The sequence below is a fragment of the Phodopus roborovskii genome, unplaced genomic scaffold (genome assembly GCF_943737965.1).
Source record: "Phodopus roborovskii unplaced genomic scaffold, PHOROB, whole genome shotgun sequence".
In the NCBI taxonomy this organism is placed as follows: Eukaryota; Metazoa; Chordata; class Mammalia; order Rodentia; family Cricetidae; genus Phodopus; species Phodopus roborovskii.
The window spans coordinates 10,289,728-10,311,047 of NW_026126407.1; the positions used below are offsets into that span (position 1 = coordinate 10,289,728).

The 21,320-nt window shown below is 45.6% G+C and overlaps 1 pseudogene; it reads right to left on the minus strand.

Moving 5' to 3' along the window:
• The window catches only part of LOC127219828 (spermine synthase-like), a 97,091-nt pseudogene extending 89,505 nt beyond the window's left edge, over window positions 1–7,586 (minus strand).
• Between the last annotated feature and the right edge of the window lie 13,734 nt (window positions 7,587–21,320).

Below are 21,320 nucleotides of genomic sequence, written 5' to 3' on the forward strand. Positions count from 1 at the left end.
AAAGTATAAATGTTATGTTTTAAGCATAGTCACAGAGATGAAAGTGTATCTTAGCGCCTGGAAGGTCACAGCATCTACAGCTGTGTGTCTTGCTGTTCCCACCTGTCACTGTTGCCAGCATTTTATATTTTCATTGGAATTCTTTCTATGATTTTCTAATGATTCACAATTTACCAGATGGAGACGCTACAGTCTACCGCTTCATCTTAATGGTAGACTGTTAAGACTGGATCTAATTTAGTACTACAGCATACATCTTTGTCTCCATAGGGTACATTTCTAGAAAGGGAATTCTGATGACAGTAGAAATGCCTTAAGGCTTTGACAGGCCCTTGTTGAGCACCCTCTCATCATCTAGGAGCAAGAATTCATCTATCCATAGCCTGCATATTACAGTGCTTAAGAGATTACACATATCTAGATGCATGGAATTACAAGGTTGAGACACTGGCTCTTGTTGCAGCTTCCATGAAAATGATGCTCTTTGCCTAGCCTCAGCCTCAGGAACAGTGAGACTTCCTGCTTGATGTGCTGGTTGCCGATGGCAGTCCCTGCCAGTAATGAGTTGCAAAATCCATAGCTTGCTCCTTGTCGCTCCCTGCACTGGTGACTAGGAGGTGGACAAATGGCTCTGCCTGCTGCCCTGGTTCCCAGAACCCACTTCCTAGCAATACAAGGGAGCCATTTGTCATTCTGCCACAGAGCTCAGCTCTGCCAGACATCTCATTCTGCTTCCCCTGCCAAGGACACAGCTCAGAAGAGCTCACTTGAATCTTGGGTTTTGTGGAGCAAATAGAAAACCGAGACACTGGGTCTAATTTGTTGTGTGACCTTGGGTGAGGTACTAAGTCTCTCTGGGCTTCAGCATCTTCAGTTGGACTGTGATGTCACAAGAGTCATCCTCCAACCCCCATTTTTCTCAAAGAGAAAAGTGATCACCTTGTTCTGACTGATGGCCAGAGCCTGACCCACTATGATCTAGAAGAAGGCTAAAAGTCTTATTCCTGGCCATGTAGAAGGAAGCTGTACAGTGCAGGGTGGAGCTGAGGCTGGAAACACTGATAATAGCCTGGATGTCCCAAAACCATCCACCCTGTCCTGAGGAAATGAGGCCGGGTCCAGGTGAGGTCAGCACACAGAATGATGAAACAGCAAAAAAAGGAAGAAGGCAGAGGAGGCCCTCAGCATCATCTCTGCCACAGACTCTGTGCTCTGGCCTGCTGTGGGGGAAGGTCTCTCTCCATTTGCTGGAAAATACACAGCCAACTCTTCCGTGGAAGCCTGCTTTTCTAGATGCTCAGTTCCTGCTCTTTCCTGAGAAAAACAAGTAGGGGAAAGGTTTGGGGAGGAGCAGTCTGCAGATTGAAGAAACAAACAAGGGGAGCAGTTGGCTTCAGAAGGCCCAGGAAGGAAAGAGAGCTTTTGTTTGCCTCTTTCCCCCAGTGTTCTGGTTTTAAAGGAAGTCTGTCTAAAAGGATGACAAACAAGATGCCTTGGAGTTGTGCATGGGCGTGTCTCCCAGTCTTGACGCAAAATGAAAAATGCAATTCTATTTATTTCATTGCTTTTTGAATCTGACTAGGGATTTGAATTTGTTCTAGTAAATTGCAGCTTGCAAGAGCCTCGGGTGCCAATGCAATTCCTGGAAATGAGGGATAAGATTGTGCACAGAAGACTCAAAAATAACTCGGCACACCTCCGAGGGGTTTGTGTCTTGGCAGGGGAGAAACTTGCCAGGATCCTGCCCTTGATTGCTGGTGAGCCTAAGGCTGGCAATGGGACCTTAAGTCTGCTAGCTGCAAGAGAGGGGCATATGGGCCTGCATGTTCTAGTGACCTTGCTATCAGAATTGCTCTGTGGACCTCTGAGGCTGAGCGAGTGTACAAAGGCAAGAATCCTGGAAGCAGACATCATCAGTGGCATGTTAAACATAAGTAGGTAGGTAGAACAGGTATTTGTCAGTGTGCAGGTAATAACCCTGTGTGCTCCCAGGATTCCTGGCTACCTCAGTGCTCAGTGGGGGCACACCTACAAACTCATGCTGAGGAGACCACCCACAGCACTCTCTTTAGACCCTCTTTTAGTTTTATTTCTGGCCTGATACCCCAGGACATTTTATTGTTAAGGACTGAAATAATATTCTAAGATTCTACAAAAGCAGGCAGGACAGGAAAGTCTCATAGTGGTGGAGATCTGAGACCTGGGGATCATGGAAGCCTCAGCCAGACCTTCATGTTGCACCCCCCCATACTTCCCCTTTTACAGCAGCCCTTCCCCATGTTGGTGTGTCTACTCTCTTCTCCGTTCTCCCTTTTCCAGTGCTACACTCCCCTCTGCTGAAAGAATCAAACTTCAGCCCCTGTGAGTCATGGCTGATGTCCTGAAAATTTTGCAGACTGAGACAATGAAAGCTGCTGTCAAGCAGTGGGCACAGCCCACTCAGTGTCTCTTCAATCCAAGTGTCCCAGGTTTAGTCACTCAGTTTACAGTTCCCCAGGCAGCCCTGTCCAGCTATGGTGCTGAGAAAGTGAATTCATCTAGCCCATGGATGTTTCCTGTGTACCAGCCACACACTGAGCAAGGAACTGTCTCTGCACAGTGAGTGAGTAAGGTAGGGTTGTCCTTGCTCTCATGAGGTTCAAAATGACATCAAGTTAAATAATGGCATGAATAATCAGATTGTGCTGTAACAGAGAACAGTATGTCATGAGTGTATGGGGCTGGGTACAGTGGTAGGCTAAGACCCAGGGTTCAGTCCATAATGCCACACAGAGTAGAATAAGGACTATGTTCACAAGGAGAATCTGGGAAGTTTTCACTGCAAATTTGATATGTAAGATGAAAACTGAAAGATCCCTGGAGAAATATCAGGAGAAGGGAAGAATGTTCTAGGCAGGAGAAACTACATGGGCAAAGGCCCCAAGGCCAAGAGGCAGAAAGCACAGTGCATGCAGGGAATTTCAAAGGTTGTTACAGGTGGAGTGAGTGAGCCAGAAATCAAAGGACGCAAAATGAGTCTGTCTTGTCCTGAGTCACATGAGCTGACTGTAGAAGTTGTTTTAAGGGTTTCTGTTTTCTCCTTGGAAACACAAAAGTTTAATCAAAATGTATTCATCAGGAGAAAGGTGTGAGCAGCTCTCAAGGACATGGAGCAAGGCTCTGACCCACTGTGAATCACAGCATTGATACCCATTCTACATTCTGGGGCCCCCAAGAGTAATGGATTCTCTCACAGCATGTGAGCATCTGGTTGCCATTCAGAGTAAGTTCCACAGCAGTCCTGGGGGCTCAGTGCTGCTGTGATCTGTTTTGTAGCAGAGACTCAAGGGTACAACTTGCCTGAGCTCTGGAAATTACTCCACAGCAGAACTAGGAAAGGGGCCCAGGCTGGCAGTCCACGGGGCTCAGCTGGTAGCTACCAGGTTATGGTGCAGACAGCAACTTTTTGTCAAATGAAGCTTTAAACACTCAAAGATAGCCATCCCCTTTTTTTCCCAGAGGGAAGAAAGGAGAGGGAGGGGACATTCAGTGAACATCTGCTTTCATTAAGCAACTTGCCCAAGGTTCTGCAGCTGGTATGACTTGGCAGTCCACTGTTCCATGAATATATCAAATGTTCTGCGGTCTTCTCCCTTCTTCCAGCCAGCATGTTATCGGTTGTCCCTCCTGGCATCGTTGTCAGGAAGTCTGATAAACACTGTGGTATCTCCTGGAAATTCCTATTCAAAAGCCTTCTGACAAGGGTTCCCCAAAGACCTCTGTATTCAGCCACCAAATAGCTACAGGCACTAATATTCAACCCAGCAGACTCCCCACTTCCCACTGGGTGCTCAGAAGTCTCACACAGTGTCTAGTGCTATGCAGAGTCATGGGGAAGGATCTCCAGGCAGATGAGGGGCTGAGTTTGAGCCTGCATTTTGCACAACTTAGTGTGTAATTCTGGGTAAATCTCAGCATTCCCCTAACCCTCATCTGTGTAAAGGGCCTGCTCTCCTCCCTCGACTGGGGAAAAGATAAGGAGATAAGAGTAAAGAAAGATGGGCATGTAAGAGCTCTTATTTCTCTTGTAGGGACCAGAGTTAAGTTCCCAGCACCCATATCAGGTGACTGACATCCACCTATAACCCCAGCTCCAAGAGACCTCCTGCCCCCTTCTGCCCTCCTCGGGCACCTACACTCATGTACCTACACACAATTAAAAAGAATAAATCATTTAATAAGAAGTAAAGGAAATAGATCTGGAAAGTAGAAAGTGCCACCAGGTTGGGAGATCATTTCCCAATTTCTTTGTGATGGGATGAGCTAAAAATCCTCTCTCAGATTCATGGGTATGTTTTACTCCCAGAGTATCCCCATCAACTGCCTTGATAATCCTTTTTCCTTTTTCCCTTTTCCTGGCTCATGACCCCACCATTGCAGTGGCCGGAAGTTATCATCCATCAGACTAGTTCATTCATCATCTTTAATCTTCATTCCCCCATAGATTCTGCATCAGTTACTTCTTGTGTCATGGTGAGAAAATACATGACAGAAATGGTTTAAGGGAGGAAGTGTTTATTCTAGCTCCCAGTTCAAGAGTCTCAGTCCATTATGGTGGGGCAGGTATGGAGGATTTCTGGATGATGGAGCATAAGATAGAGGCTGCTCAATACTGGACTATGTAGCACAGTAGTAAAAACCAGGGTCCAGCTGTCCAGTGACACACATCTGCCATGTATTTCCCACCTGCTAAAGGCTCCTCGGCCTCCCAAAACAGCATCTCCACCTGGGAAATAACCATTCCACAATGGGAGTCTATGGGAGATATTTTAGGTTCAAATCATATGATTTTTGCTTAGCATTTGGCTCTCAGGGTGGGAAAAGACTTGTCCCAATATCATGACAAGTCTCTGAGATGCACCTTTGTCTCTGACCATACAGAATTCCCTCCACTGCACTGTGATGGAAGCAGTTGCCATGTAGCTGCCTTGCTATTCCCTGCTGAAGTTTTTGTTTGATCAGCCGTGCACGGAAGGCTTCACAGCCAGCTTATGGGAAAGAGCTGAAGCCCAAGCTGTCAATGCTAGCTCTGCTCAGAGAAATCACACTGCTCCATCAGGAATACCAGACCAGGCCTGCCTGCTGCCTCCTCTAGAGCAGAGTGTTCCTGGACCCTGGGCTCAAGCCATGATTCAATATTCCATCAGTTTGAGCAAGCAGCCAGCTATGGATGTGAATCTGGGTATGGGCAGAAGGAGGCCCTCAAGGTCCCCATAACAGGGTCTGCAAGAACCAGGTATTTGGAAAAAAAATTCCAAACCTTTTGAAGGGAAGGCAAATCTGGCCCCATGCTAGAAGGCTGCATTTATGTGCTGGGGTACCAATACTCAGAAATACCTCATTGTTGCTCACTTCCATAGACATTACAGAACTGACGACCCCAGCTCAGTCTGTGTGCAGATTACCTCACCCCCTCTTTTACAAACCAAATTTACCCAGAGTGCTTCAGGCTACAGTCTTCTCCCAGGCACCAAGACAAAAGAACTAACTAGCCCTAATTCTCATCACTCCACACTCCAGCACAAGGCTGAGGTGTATTTCCCAAGAATGCTTTAGAGGGTAAAATGATAGAAATAATCCGAAACATGCCTGTCCAGCTGCAGACATCCTGAAGCTAGCCATTTGTGTGTGTGTGTGTGTGTGTGTGTGTGTGTGTGTGTGTGTGATTTCCATTAGCTCTGTCTTCCTTGTTACACTTTGCACTCCCAAATCTTCCTGGAATTCATATCAGCCTGCTTTAGGATCAAAGGGCAAGTCATTCATGAGCCCAGACTCCTGTTTCAGCATGCCCAAGTTCACAGCCCAAGTACCACAAACTAGCTGCATGAAGTTAGAAAATAGAATGTCACTGAGGCTCCACGACTTCATCTACAGTGTGGAGATTATCACAATCCCAGGGCTACTGAGGGGATTACATTGAGTTAATGAATGCAGTGTGCTTAGACTACCACCACCTGGCCTGTGGAGGGCTCATTAAGCCCTGATTACTCTTATTACAGGAGTGCCCCAGTGCAGAATTTGGTGTGATATGGTAGAGCCTCCTGTTTATATTTGCCAGGTGGTTCTGTCTAGACCTCACTATTGGGTCTGCTCTCACTCCCTAGGGCCTTCCATTTGCTGACCATGAGGGTTTGGGTCTGATTGCATGAGCCATAATGGAGTCCAGATGCAGGAAATGCACTCAGTAAGGTAGATGCTCTTGCTCCTGGGAGTTCCCAGTCCCTGCCAGGAGCTAAGTGTCTCCTTTCCTGGGTCTGTGTCATTGCTTGCTCTATAATCAGGCTGTGACAGTATAGAGAATACCCGTGGATTTATGCTGCAAAAGGATTCATCAAAGAGTCCACCAGAGACAGTGAAAAACAGCAGTACATCAGATGTTTGGAAGAAAAGCAGAGGGAGCTGTGTCCAAATGCTCCTGGAGACAGACATGAATCCTATCTGATGGTGTGAACACCTGCCACATCTCCTTTTGTCCACTTTATAGTCTTGGTGGTAAATGGCCATTTTTGGAGCCACCAGTTCCCATTGCTAACAGTCCTTGACACAGAACATCCTGGGACATAATGGCTTTTTGAAGACAGACACCAGACATGGGTCCCCCCCAGGCTAAGACCCTGGGGAGGACTAAGAAACAGAGGCACATCGCAGCTTTACTCAGAGCCAGGGGAGTCAGAGCCCCTGGGTCTACCAAATTCACACGAAGAACAAACCACCATCACCTCACTCTCATTCTACACACCTCTCTTCACCAGAAGTGCTCCTGGTGGTGGGGGAGACACATGGCATAAGAGACAAAAAGACACGGGCTCTTATTTTTTAATTAAAGGTAGGGATGAACAGTTTTCAAAAGTGTGAAGACCTGAGTTCAGATCCCCAGCACCTATGAGAAAGCCAGAAACCATGGAGCCAGCCTATCTGTAACCTCAGCACTTGGAATGCAGAGGTAAACTGTTCAGTGGGCTCATTGGCTAGGCAGCCTGATGAGCTTCTGTCTCAAAAGATGAAATGAAGGATGATCAATATTGAGTTTATTATGCTAAGTGAAACAGGCCAAAAGGTAATACTATTGTGGATCCATTTATGTGAGATGCTGAGAGACATCATCCTCAGGGACAGAGGCTGTGGGACAAGTGGGGAATTCATATTTATCGGGATGGAGTGTCAGTTATGAAAGACAACCTGGTCTGCAGATTGGCACACAACCGTGGGAACATACACCGTAACACTGAATGGTACACTCAAAAATGTTGATCATTCCTGGGATTCCAGCACATGGAAGCTGAAGCAGCAAGATCTCAAATTCAAGGCCAGCATGAATTACAGTTCCAGGCCAGGCTTAGCTACATTATGAAATCTTGTGTCCAAAACCAGTCCTGTAAAAACACAAAAACCTGTACTGGTGACCCTGTCCCCAAGATCTCACTGACCTTCACAGCTCCAGCTTGTGATTGATCAGTGCCCCTTCCCCTCAGCTTACCTTCCCTCACTTTATCACAGCAATCCTTACAGCCTCCAACCCTTTCCCCATCAAAGACAAAATAGGGCATCACAGCGAACCTTGTGGTATCCTACACCAACAGAGCCTGACCTTGAATGGCCACTCTTATCTTTCTCCCTCCCCAACCTGTCTCTACAAATGGAAGATCCGGATTTATTTTCCCACTGATGAGGACTGTGACAACAAATCTCCCTAGAGAACAAATGTTACCCCAGTGAGAAGGTCATGTTAAGAACCACATTCTTTCACCTTCCAAAAATAATGTTAAACTACTTATTCTCCTGCCTTTCTGCCTCCCAAATGCTGGGATTATGTATGTGTTTTCAGAGTGTGATGCATAACTATTTACTAAGTGGAATGTTTGTCCAAAATGCATAGTGGCCATGGAGCCAGGTAGCAGAACACTAAGGTAAACATCAAGGGGATAACTCAGAGAATTACTGGTATCTAGTGTTCTGCCACAGGTCTCTGTTTCATGATTGGTTTGCAAAAGCTGATACTGGGGAGAACATGGGAGCTAAACAGTGTTGCCTTGACCTATATTCTTCTGTTACATAATAGCATTGATTGTCTGTATGTTCCAAGGCATCAAGAGTTTTTCTTTTCTTCTGGATGCAGCTAAAACATCTACTGCTTTTGAAAAGAGAATAAAAGGAGATACCCCAATATACTAATGATACTTGTCGCTAAGTAGGGACTCTGTAGGTAATTTCTCTTTGCTGACTATCCCATATAACTTCCCAGACCTGCAACCTATACCTGCTTGCTGCCTCCATGCTCCATTTTTTTTTTCACTGTATCCTGGTCTGTGTCCCCATGAGGTCAGGGGTCTTTGTGTCTCTTTTTATGCAACTGAGACATCCCAGCACTCAGGAGGTCCTCAGTAAATATATGTTCAAACAAAGGGATGTCCTCACAAGAATCTTTATACATAAGGAGGGGAACCTACTTAGAGAGGTGAAGCTGTGTGTTCTTTATGCCCACCCCTGGATCTGGGTCTATGATTGCTAAAATATCCACCTCTCACAGACCCTATCCAAGGTCATATCTTAGTCTCTCTGCTTGACTCCTTTTCCTGATCTGAACCCTCACTCCTGCCCTAGAATCACACTCAGGAGCTGCCTGCACTGTCCAGGCCTGTACCTACATTCACTCCTGCCATGGAACACTATGCCTGAGTCCTTCCTGGCTGCCAACTCCTGGCCATCCTCAGTGTATAGGTTCTTTTCCATAAACTTAGTCCTATTCCCTTGCTGAGTTGGGCTGCCCTGCTCTATGTTCCTAGGCATCCTCATCTTTTTCACCTTCCTCTGCCTCCCTTGATAGCCAGCAGTGGCCTACTCATCTCTATCCTTGCACTTATCCCCATCAGCCACACTCCATAAAGACAGATAACATCAAACTCAGGAAATTGCCCCATTTACAGAGGTTCGGCATGGGCACTGGTCTTTCCCCTGGGTCCACTACCTTACTCAAAGTGGTCTCCTCAGAAAAAGCCCAGTGCCTGCCCCCTTATCCTCCTTTGGACAATTGACAGGGGGCCCTGAAGGCTCTTTGGACACACCCCTCCCTTGCCTGTGGGGTTCTTACATTTCTTCCCTATGATTTGGGCATGCTTCTTCAGATGACCCTTTGAGACATTCCCTCACTCTGGAATTCTTGGGAATATGTCTCTCAAGAGAGCATCTCCTGAACCACCCAATTGATTCTCTCAGCAGAAATCAGACTATGCCCTGAGACCGAAACTTCCTACATCATGAGCTCTGAAAGATGGGAACTGCACCTCCTTGTCAGGCTCTGGCTTACTCTGTTCTGTCTTCTCTTTCCTTCCCTACTCAGGCCTCACGAAAGTAGGGGATGACTCACAAGCATTCCCTGCATCACAAGCATTGCAGCCCACTCCTTGCCGGAACAGCATTGCCCTTCCATATCCCCACTGAGGAGGTCACAGCTTCTCTCCCCATTCTATACTTACCCACATAGAAGAGATAGGCAAGGATTTGAATCCAGAACTAGATACCTTGAGTACAACTCAAACACCACTCACCTCCCTTCCTGAGGATACCACTTCTGCTGCTGGGATCTACCTGTCCCCACAGACTGGTTCCTCTGTATCCTTCACCATCCCTTCTCCTATCCTTCTTCAGGAAACTCCCTCCACTCCCTGTAGGCTGAACCACTCACCCTGTGGACTACTGGCTTCACCAGAACAGCATTGGAGCTGTGCCCCAGCTTTAGCCAGTAGATGCTCCTTAAATACTTAACAAATGAGTCCTCCTGCCCCACCCGGGATGGAGCAGAGGGCCTGACTCTCACTTTTCCAAACTGGAAAGCTCTCTCCAGCAAGACAAAGACCTCACATTACTCAAGGATATAAATCGACAGTTTCAAAGGCTTAATCCTTCCTCACTCGCCGCAAACCCATACACGCACAGAAATAAATATGTTTCTTTTTTAGGAGGAAAAAAGAAGGCATTTCATGGCATCATAAACATTGCACTTTATTTTTCATCTCACGGAGCCTGTCTGGGTTTGGTTACGCTCGGGAGCCTGACGAGGACTCAGAAGCCAACATGCACATGAAAAATCGCGTCGCTGCCGCCACCGAGGCGCACAGAAGGAGCAGACATGGCTCTTGGCGTCCATCTGTGTGTGTCCAGAGATCATCAATCACTCTTGGAATGGGACCTGCGTGGGTGGAGCAGCGCTGTAGAACTCGGTAAATGGCGAAGAGATCCAGTGGAAGAGAGGTTGTGAGGGCACAGGGAGATGTTAGTGATGCAGAGTTAAGAAAGCTAGGATATTTTCAGGGTCTTTAAACCTGAAGAGCCCCAGAGCCCCAGTGCTGGCCTGGATCCAGGTCGGCCTTGTCCTTTCTGGGTCCATCGGAAGTTGCACAATTCAGCCAGAGTCTGTCTGGGTGCAATTCTTCACTCAGCCATGCCTCCTTTCTTCTTCTGCCCTGTGCTAGAAAATGATGTGAGGCTCAATCCCGGTACCCTGTTATTTGAAAATGGATGGATTTAGCTTCACAGTTTGATGCGGACAATGGTGAGCTAGCTTTAAAGTCAAATGTCTGGACCCTCAGTCCCCTCCTGAATAGGCTCTTCTGTATCTCTGGTGAGACAGCATACAGGAATGGCCCTTGTAAACTATAAAGAGCTTGGCAAAAGTGACTGTTTCAGAGAGTCCTACTATGTGTTTACTGTGCCCCCATTCCAGTCCTGAGGTGATAACTCTTCATGTGATATTTGAGGCTGATCCTCTTTAGGAGATAGAGTTGCATCAAAGCAAGACCCTGCTCTGAAGGGATGAAGGGCCCTATATCATGCCACATGATATGATTCCTAAGGAGCTATGAGCAAATGTCTACTCACCACAGATAGGGAACTATACCACCAATGTGCATCTGGATAAACCAATGAGTTTTATTGAGGATACTTATAAGAATAGAAATGACAAGAAGACAGATGTATCACTACAGCCCATCAAAGCATGAATGACAACTCATGGAAGCTGGAAACCAGGGACTCACTGCAAAACCTGCAGGCAGCTCAACAGCTTGAAGATTGTCTTCTCCAGGTGGTTCATCTGATCTCTGCTTCTTCCGGGAAGCAGACTGGCTCTTGAAAGGCCTTACAGTTTATAATTTGGTCAGTTTCAGGAACTTCCTGAAGCCTTTGAGTTGCTTGCTTCTTGAGCTTGACAAACTTCCATGCAGAATGTCATGTTTCACCTCCCTTTAGAACACTTTGTGTCTTAAAAGAATGTCCCTTAAAGATGATCAGTTTTATCTTAGGAGATGTAATTATTAGACAATACCTGCACTGGTTTAAATAGGAAATGTCTCCTGTTGGCTGGGCTGTTTGAAGGATTGATTCCTAGTTGGTTGTGCTATTTGGGAATGTTTTGGTGTTATAGCCTTGCTGGTGGAGCTATGCCACTTGCAACAGACTTTGAGACTATATAGATTCACCCTACTTTCATTTGCTCTCCCAGCTTCCTGCTCTTGCCACCCTGACTGCTCCTTGCTGCTGTGCCTCACCATCTAATAGACTCTTAGCCCATAAATTGCTTTTGCTCCTGGTGGTTATCACAACAGAAAAGTACCTGATACAACAACCTGTAAGAAAAGACACCAGAAAGCTGGATCTCCCCTTCTGCCTTGTGATGGTTAGTTTTTTGTCAACTTGACCTAGGCTGGGGTCACCTGGGAAAAGAGAACCTTGATTGAGAAAATACTTCTATCAGATCACCCTGTAGGCAAGTCTATGGGGTATTTTCTTAATTGATGATTAATGTTTGGGGGGTCACCCCACTGTGATTGGTGCCACCCTTAAGCAGGTAGGTTGTCCTGTGTTGTATACAAAAGCAAGCTGAGCAAGCCATGGTGACCAAGCTGATAAGTGGCATCCCTGGTCTCTGCTTCAGTTCCTGCTTCCAGGTTCCTGCTTGAGTCCCTGCCTTGGCTTTACTTGGTGATGGTCTGTGATTGGGATGTGTACGCCAAATAAACCCTTCTCTTCCCTGAGTTGTTTTTGGCCATAGAAACAGAAAGCAAGCTAGGATAGTTCCATGTTGAACACAGTGAGGATATGGGTATCAGTAAGCCAAGAAGAGGCCCTGATGAGGGCCCCTTGATCCTGGACATTTAGACTCCTGAACTGTGAGAAATCAATGACTATGATTTTGTTGTTATTGTTGCTGCTGCTGTTGTTAAGCCAATAGATGACAGCATGGCAGATCTTTTCCAGACTGTCAAGGATATAGAGCATTCACCCATGGGGGGGGGGGGAGTCTTCAGGACAGACTTTCAGAAACCTAAGTCCCAATGTCCTCAGTTATGGTCCACCTTATGGCTCTGTATGTTTTAATTTTATCTTTTTATAAGGACAACAGTCAGACTGGATGGAAGACCACCCTAAGAGCACCTTTTGTATTAATCATCTACCTCTTATAGGTTCTTGTCTGCAGATACAGTCACATCTGAGGCACTTTTCATCAGAGCTCAACTCATGAACGTTTGGGAAGATGTATCAATACTCAGCGCATGCCTCTCTTTGCAGGGAACAGAGGAGTTGATTTTTTTTTGTCTCTTCCATACGTACTATGTTGGTCATTCAAATTTCTCCAGACACTCAGGGATACTGATGAACAATGTCTTCTCAAGCATGTGCAGATCTTATGACTCATGATTTCCACTTCCAACACAAATGTACCCTGTGTTCACCCTACAACAGACATCAGAATGCTTGTAGCAGCACTGCACATAGCATAATGGCCTTGAACAGGAAGCCACTCAGATGTTTAACAGGAGTCACATGACTAAATAGAATGCAATGTGTTCAAGTGATGGAGTATGTCACATCATGGCAATATTGAGGGGACAACTGCACATAGCACCCTGGATGAACCTCACAAGCACACGACTGAATCAAAAAAGCTGGACCCAGAAGAGCAAAGGTGCCAATTACATCCATACAGAACATACAAACAGGCAATGCCAAGGAAGGCATGATACAAGCAGTCCACACAGTGCTTATGCCTTAGGTGGGAGGGGCAAAGGAGCTAGGAAGGTATACAGAAATGCATCATTTCTTCTTCTGCAGGCTGGTTCTGCAGGCAAACTCAGAAACCTCCACTATACACTTAGGAGGAGAAAAATTGGGCAAAATGCCTGGAGTTGACTTCTGACCTCTGCACACATGTACGTATACACACACACACACACACACACACACACACACACACACACACACATGCATGTGCATGCAACACAAACACATACACAAATTAAAAAATAAAATATTTTAAGTGTTTTATCAGGGCTGGTGAAATGGCTCAGCACTCAGGAGCACATATTGCTCTCCCAGAGGATCCCAGTTCTGATCCCAGCATCCATGATGGTAGCTTACAACCATCTGTAACTCCAATGCCAGAGGATCTGATGCCCTTCTCTGGCCTCTGTGGACACTTGCACTAACATGCACATATCCCTATACAGACACACATATGTACACATAATTTAAAAATGTAAAAACCTTTGAAAATGTGTTTCAGGGGAAGTTGTGGGGAGATGGATAATTCTGGAAGAAAAAAAGCCCTGTTGTAGAATGGTTTCTGTGGCGGTTTGAGTGAGAATGGCCTGCATAGGCTCATGTGTTCGAATACTTGGTCCCCAGTGTGTGGAATCATCTGGGAAGGATTAGGAGGTATGGGCTTGTCAGAGAAGGTGTGTCACTAGGGGTGGGCTTTGAGGTTTTCAAGGTGCATGCCCTTCCCAGCTAGCTCTCTCTGCTTCATACTTGTGGAATCAAGATGTGAAATCTCCTTTGCTCCACCATCATGGACTCTAACCCTCTGAAACTGTAACTCCAATTAAACACTTTCTTTTGTAAGTTGCCTTGGTCATGGTGTTATGTCACAGCAATTGAAAGTAACTAAGACAACGGGATTATAAGTAAAACCCAGCCCCCTTCCTCTTCTGCCCCTGATAGCTCAGTGCCAGTTAATGCTGAGCCCAGACCCATGCTAATCTCAGGCAGCAGGGACCTGATCTGAGCTCTTCCAGTGCCTATCCATTATGGAGTACCCTTCACTTCCCCAAACTGCAAGCCTACAAAAGCTTCTGCATCTGTTCTCCAGAAGCTTCACCCACCTCACTTGCTCGCCCTTAACAGGGCCCTTTGCTGGAGCAGGCTTTTGAATAGAAGCACCTTCCCAGTCCCAAGCCAGGAGGCAGATGGCTTGTTTCTGCTGTTCCCCCCAACCCACCCCCATATGCTGCTGCCTGCATGTGCCCTCCTTTATCATTTGTGGGACTGACACCTGCTCCCTGACCCGGATCCTCAGGAGAAAGCAAGCTTTCCACTGACCCAGATTCTGCGCCTTTGACTGTGAATAAAGAAGTTAGACTTCTGCCCCCAGAGATCAACGCTGTACGAGATGCTCGCTCAGATCAAATGAGAGAAAGAAAACAGGTCTGCTCAGGGTATGAGGTCACACTTTGTGGGGAGAATGCTAGCCCCTCTGGCCAGAGAGAGGCTCTTCTCCTGGGGCAGCCTTGGGAATAATGCATCCTGCTCAGAGTTTCAAGGTGCCTCTCTTCTGTTTCTTTCAAAAGCCTTATGGAGGTGTCCAATTTACCTACCATAAAATTCACCTTTCTCAGGGCACAATTCCCTGATCGTTGGTTTATTGCGGAGCTGTGCAGCCAGCAGCACAATCCAATTTTGGAGTGTTCCCATCCCTCCCTAAAGGAATGGCTGTGCCTATTAGCATTCACTCCATTGTTCCAGAAATCCACCACCAAGCACTACCAACCAGTAGCCTACTTTTTATCTCTGTACACATGCCTGTTCTGAACCTTTCATGAAAATGATATCATATAACATGTGGGGTTTTCTGTGTGATTTCTTTCACTCATCACAGTGTTTGATGTTCATGTGTCAGGGCTTGAATCAGGACTTAGGTCTGTTTCATTGTCACATGAGCTTGCCTTGCATGGATATGCCACACTTGGCTTACTTGTTCCCTAGATAATGGGCACTTGGGCACTTCCACCTGTTCAGCTCTTCTGAATTCTACCCCCATGAACACATGCATGCAGCACCTACTACATAGACGGTAATTTTTTAAATCTCTTTATAGGTAATATGTTTTTATTTCTCTAGAGTAGACATACAGGTGTGGAATCGTTAGGTCGTGTGGACTGTCTTCAATGTTTCGAAGAACTGCCACGGTGTTTGTGCAAACAGCCACCTGTTGTGCTGTATTCTTATCAAGGCTTTCCATTGTATGGGTCTTTGTTTCAAGTTGCTGAAGTGGATATGAAATGGTGTCTGCATGTGGTTTTCATCCCCCCAGAAGCTGTTTACATGTTTATTGTATTTTCCCTAGGGAGAGCTATTTGTTAAATAGCATATTAACAAGGGTGACCCCCCCAAAAAAAAGATAAATGTGATTCTGCAAGAGACCCAGACTGTTATCTTCACACTGCCATTTACTGGGTTGGTTTTATATAACTATGCACATCAACACCCTGCATATTTAGCTAAACTTCACTTCTGCTATCATCGCCCATTTTGTAGATGAAGAACTGGAGCAGGGCTGGAACTGGAACCCCAGATGTGCAGGGCTGGAACTGGAATCCCAGCCGTGTCACTGAAGCTGGTGTTCTTCAGTTCTCTCCCATGTTTCTGTAGCCAGATATGCTCTGTCATGCCCACAGAGTAAGTGCTCCAGCCCTCAACCATCAGGGCCAGTTCTCAGAGCATGAGGAGCTTTTCAGGCACCACCCTATGCACTCACACAATCTCCCTAACCAGCCTCAAACATGTTCCATCATTTTTCTATTTCAAGGCTAGAGGGTCAACTTGAGAGAGGTCAGCAGAGATGACGATCAAACAGCCAGCCAGTCTGGTTCTAGAGCCCAGATCCTCACATTTCTGAGGTTATGATGCCCCTGTTCCAGAAAGGGGGCTGAATTTACTCTCATGAAATAGGGGCCAAGCTGTTTTTCTTCCCCCTCCATTGTGATAAAACAGAAACACCCCTCCCCTCTGCCACTCTCACAATCTGATGACACAGAGGCAGAATCATATCCCCTCCTCTCCCTTGTTCTGATGGAATAGACACCTTCCCCCACATGCACAATCCATACCTTACCATGAGAAAAATAAGTCCTTTGTTATGCTCAGAACAAAACACAATTACCATGAATCAGGACCTGGCTGGAGCTCCTCTCGGGTTGGCCAGCCTAGGCCTTATGGTCCTAGTCAGTGCTCAACATTGCTGACACCTCCAGGAACCAGGAGACACTGCACACCGGCTAAGTTGGAACATGCAGCTTAGCAAGATCCCCAGGCACTCTATATTCCTAGGCTCCCCGTGTGATCATTAGAGATGGAGAAAGAGGCCCAAGAGTCAGTGCCCCCAGGGACATCTCCAGCCCCTCTCTGTGTACCTCACTGACCCCTGGGCACCCTGGGGAAGCTCTGACTCTAAAGCAAGCACACTATGCTGGCCTCTGTCACCTCCCAGGCCTTACTCAGAGCTCAGTAGACACTGACTGCAAGATCACCTCCAAGCCACTCCCTCCCAGGATCCTTCTATTTTCATTCTCAGAAGCTCCTCCTTCCAAGGCTCAAACCTCCAAGCCCTCACCACTCCCTTTACTCACACCCATGTGTGTCCATCACCCCCTCTACCTGCCCAGTTGCTGGGGGTGTGACATTGGGAGGTCTAGTTTACATTCTCCCTGGGAAAAATGTCTCAATGAAACAGCCCCACAAGAGAGTGTGGGGAAGACATTACAAGGCTAATGCTTTGTAGAAAGACCCTGATAAGTCCTGTATTTAAATTATAAGAATCTCAAGGCTGGAGATATGGCTCTGTAATCAAGAGTACTTGTTGTTCTTACACAGGACCTAGGTTAAGTTCCTAGTACCCACATGTCACAACTCACCACCTTTCATAACTCCAGTTCCAAGGGATCTGATATCTGATATCCTCTTCTGGCCCCTTTAGGCAACAGACACATAGGTGGTACACAAGCTATATGATATGTATGTATGTATGTATGTATGTATGTATGTATATGAATTGCAATTTGTTCAGAATTGCCCAAGACATTTTCTGTTGTCAAGTAATCAATCCCTGTAAATTTAGTATTATCAAGAACATATCCCAGAAAAAGCTACTATGGGCAGAGAATCCAGTTTCCACTGTCAAAGGCCAGTGGGATCCAAGAATCTGCATTTTATCATACCCTTTTCTCTTTCTAGAAGATGCTGCTCCAGAGTGAGCAGTGTCTCAGAGCATAGCACTTCTCAGTTGACTGACTGACCATCATTTCCCAGCATGCTGTTTCCAAAGTTCCCTCCCTGATGCTGTGTCTGAGATGCTCTAACATGTACACTAAACTGCTATATCACAGTGCCAAAGTCTTGACAGCTTTACTCAATAGACAATTGTTTCTCCCAGTTTTAAAGTCTTGGAAGTTTAAAATCAAGGTCTTGTATATTCAGTGACTGGTGAGGAGCCAATTCCCACTTCAGGTGGCTGTTCTTTCAGTATATCTTCATGACACAAAGGTGAACAGATGTGTTTGTGCACTCATGTGTGTGGAGGTCAGAGGTCAAAATCAGTCATCTTTAGTCACTCTCCACCTTAGGTTCTAGGGGACAGGGTCTTTCATTGAATCTGGAGTTTTGCTTAGCTGAGCTACCCAGCAAGTTCCAAGGATCTTCCTGTCTCCCCAAGCACATGGTGTGCACACCCACGCCATGCTCTTCTACATTAGTGCTAAGGATCTGAACTCATGTCCTCATGACTGCATAGAAAGTACTTTACTGACTGAGCCATCTCCCTAACCACATGAGGGCATGAATCCCATTTATAGGGTTCTGTCCTCACAACCTAACCTCTACCCCAAAAACTTCTTGATGATAATATGTTGGGCCTAAGATTTCAATACATCCCATTGTATCCCACCCTCAGACCCCCCAAACTGTGTGTCCTTCTTCAGTGAAAAAAAATATTGCATCCTAGTAGAACCAAAAGTCTGCACCCAGAGAGAGAGAGACATGATGAGTAAAGGGGTCAAGAACAGGTTGGGGAAACCCACAGAAACAGTTGACCTGAACAAGGGGGAGTTCACAGACCCCAGACTGATAGCTGGGAAACCAGTATAAGATCGACCCAGACTCCCTGAGTGTGAGTCTCAGTTAGGAGGCCTGGGCAGTCTATTGGACCTCTGATAATGGAACCAGGATGTATCCCTAGTGCACGAACAGACTTCGGGAGCCCATTCCCCATGAAGGGATACTCTCTTAGCCTAGAGACATGGGAGAGGTACTCCAAAATGACTTGACAGGTTTTGATGATCCTTCATGAAAGGCTTCACCCTCCCTGGGGAGTGGAAGGGGAGTGGGATGGGGGGCTCTGTAGGGGGCATGGAAGGATGGGAGGGAGAGGGAACTGGGATTGATTTGTAAAAATGAGAAAAAATTAAATAATAAAAGATAATTAATTAATTAATTAATTAATTAAAATAAATAAATAAAGATAAAAGTCTGCACCCATTTCAGCATCAATTAACAGAACTGGAGTTTTAAGTGTTACCTGGTTATCATAAAAATCAAATACAAGTAAAACCCAAGTGAGCCTGTGAACTTAAACAAGATCTGTGTTTCCAAAGTATAATGGTGGTTCAGGCAGGATGGAGATTCCTGTTCCAAAAGGGGAAGCATTAAAGGATGGGAAGGCTCGGTGCAATGACATGTAAGAAGGGGTCTTTGAGCCATGACTTCAAAGTCAGCCTAGGCAGCAAAGTGATATCAGCTAGATAAATTATAACAATTGACTGATTCATTGATAGATGGTAAGTAGATAGATAGGTGATAGATAGCATAGATAGCTAGGATAAGGTGATGGATCTTAAGCAAATACAAAACCTTACAACTTGGAAATATCTTCAGACTTTCCACTGGCCCACTTGGTGGAGGTCCTATCCCCATACATAGCCTTACAGGGTAGAGGCTTGTCCCCAAAGTTTCAGTTCCTAAAGCTTTGCTGAATTAGTACAAGCCCATAGCTCTCACAGCTTAGAGAGACAAGCATGTGTTTTTTTGGAAGGCTAGACTCTAATGTTAGGTCTCTGCTGTCTTGGGCTCTTGAAGACAGCCTCTCTCCTGTGGTCCTGCTAAATGGCAGCCTGGCAGCAGCTCTCTAGTTCTGTACCTGGTTTTTACTCCCACAGCCCCCAGCAGCTCTATTCTCAGACAGGCAACCCTGTGGCCATGCTGTGTCCTATGGATATGCACATGCTCAATGAAAAGTCAGTCACCTGTGACTCCCAGAAAAGTGATGCCCATGCCACACTGGGGCCCACTGGAGCCAGTGGAGCCAGAGTGGTGACCAGCGGCACCTGTGGCCCCTCCTTTGAAATGGTCTTTCAGTCTCTGGATCCCCTGTCCAGTGGCATGGCACTTAATGCAAAGAGCTTTCTACGGTGAAACTACCCCTTTTCTGCATTTAATATCTCAAGGAATTGATAGTTGTTTTCAAACTGATTTATTCATCCATCTTGGCAACACTTTAGCTCATGCAGCCTAACTCCAGTATTTGAGATCTTAAGCAATTTATTATAATTGCTGGCAACCACTGAACTCATCAAACTATAAAACAGCCCAAACTTTTAGTTTGCTTTCTAACATTCTCTCTGGAAAAGCATCTGACTGTGACTAGCCATTTGTGCATCTTTTTTTTTTTTCCAAAATACTTTAAATTTGGTGAGTTTATTTTGGAATATAAGCATAACAACTACACTCACTCAGCACTATGCTAAGTGCTTTACATAAGATTTCTTTTTTAAAGTAGTATTTTTATTTATTCTTTGAAAGATTCATACATTTATACAATGAATTTTGATCATATCCCTCTACTATTACCTCCCTCCATCTCTCCATAGTGCCACATACCCATCACCTGCCCAACTGCATGTCTTCCTTTTTGTTATTTATAACCTTCTATGTGCAATTAATGTTGCCTGTATGCACATGGGTGTGGAGTCATCCATTGGGGCATGGCCACGTTCCCAAAGAAGAGCAAATTTACCTTCTTTAGCTAGCATCGACTGCTAATAACTTCTCTGCAAGCCCCACTCATGCTGGCATCTTGACTGGCTTGATCTTATGAAAATCTTGTGCAGGTAATCACAGATGCTGTTGAGTTGATATGGGCAATAGCCATAACATGTCCAGAAGTCGGCATTTCATAGGTCTTCTCATCTGTCTGCTCTGACATTCTTCCCATCCACTCTTCACCGTGTTCCCTGAGCTTTGGCTAGAAGGAGATTGATAGAGATGACCCATCCACAATTGAGCACTCACAATTACTAACAGTCAGCACTTTGACTATGAGACTCTGCATTAATCATTACTCACTGCAAGAAGAAGATCAAAGTTGAGGGCAACACAAATCAGTGGTTAAAAGCAGAAATATTTAGAAGACAGTTTGATAGCATGGCTATTTACAATAATAACAACAGTAGGTTGCCCCTAGAGCCTATAATCTCCCCAATCATGGGCTTTTGACCAGGTTAACATATCAGGCATGAGATCTCTACCAGGGAGCAAGCCTAATATCCAGGTACATGGTAACTGGTTACTCCATATCTGTCATGCCAATATGCAATAGTGGGTATATCTTGCCAGGCAGGTGAGTATTGTCGTATGCAGGGTCGTATGCTGTGTGAGACTATGCTGTTCCTCCCCCGCAGCGTGCACAGCACCTTCTGACACTATGTAGGCTAGCTATCAGTTAGGAAGTTACCTGTCAGTCAGTGTTGACTTCAAGCTCTGCATTCCAAGTAATATTTTCAGCAGTAGGGCTTTCTCATCTCCTTATTTTAGGCAACCAAGAGTAATAGCAACAACCTATATTGTTTGGGGTGCCATTGGGGTCTCAAATGGATGGTTCTTAAACAATAATCTCTGGCTTCTACTTGGATGGCTAACAAACCTTTTTATCAGATATATGGCCACAAACTGTCCCCCCAAAAAAACTTTCTCATCCTTTGCAGTTCATCCTAGGAATTCCCAATCTCTAAGTTTGGCCTCCTTTCAGGTTTATTTATTTATTTATTTAATTCCATCTTTGACCCGTTTGTCTCTTCTTGCCTCAGAATATAAGCAGTTAGGAGATGCCAAGCCACTTCTTCAACATCTGCTTTAGTATTTTCTCAGCCAAATTTCCACCCAATTTGTGTTCTTACAAGCTC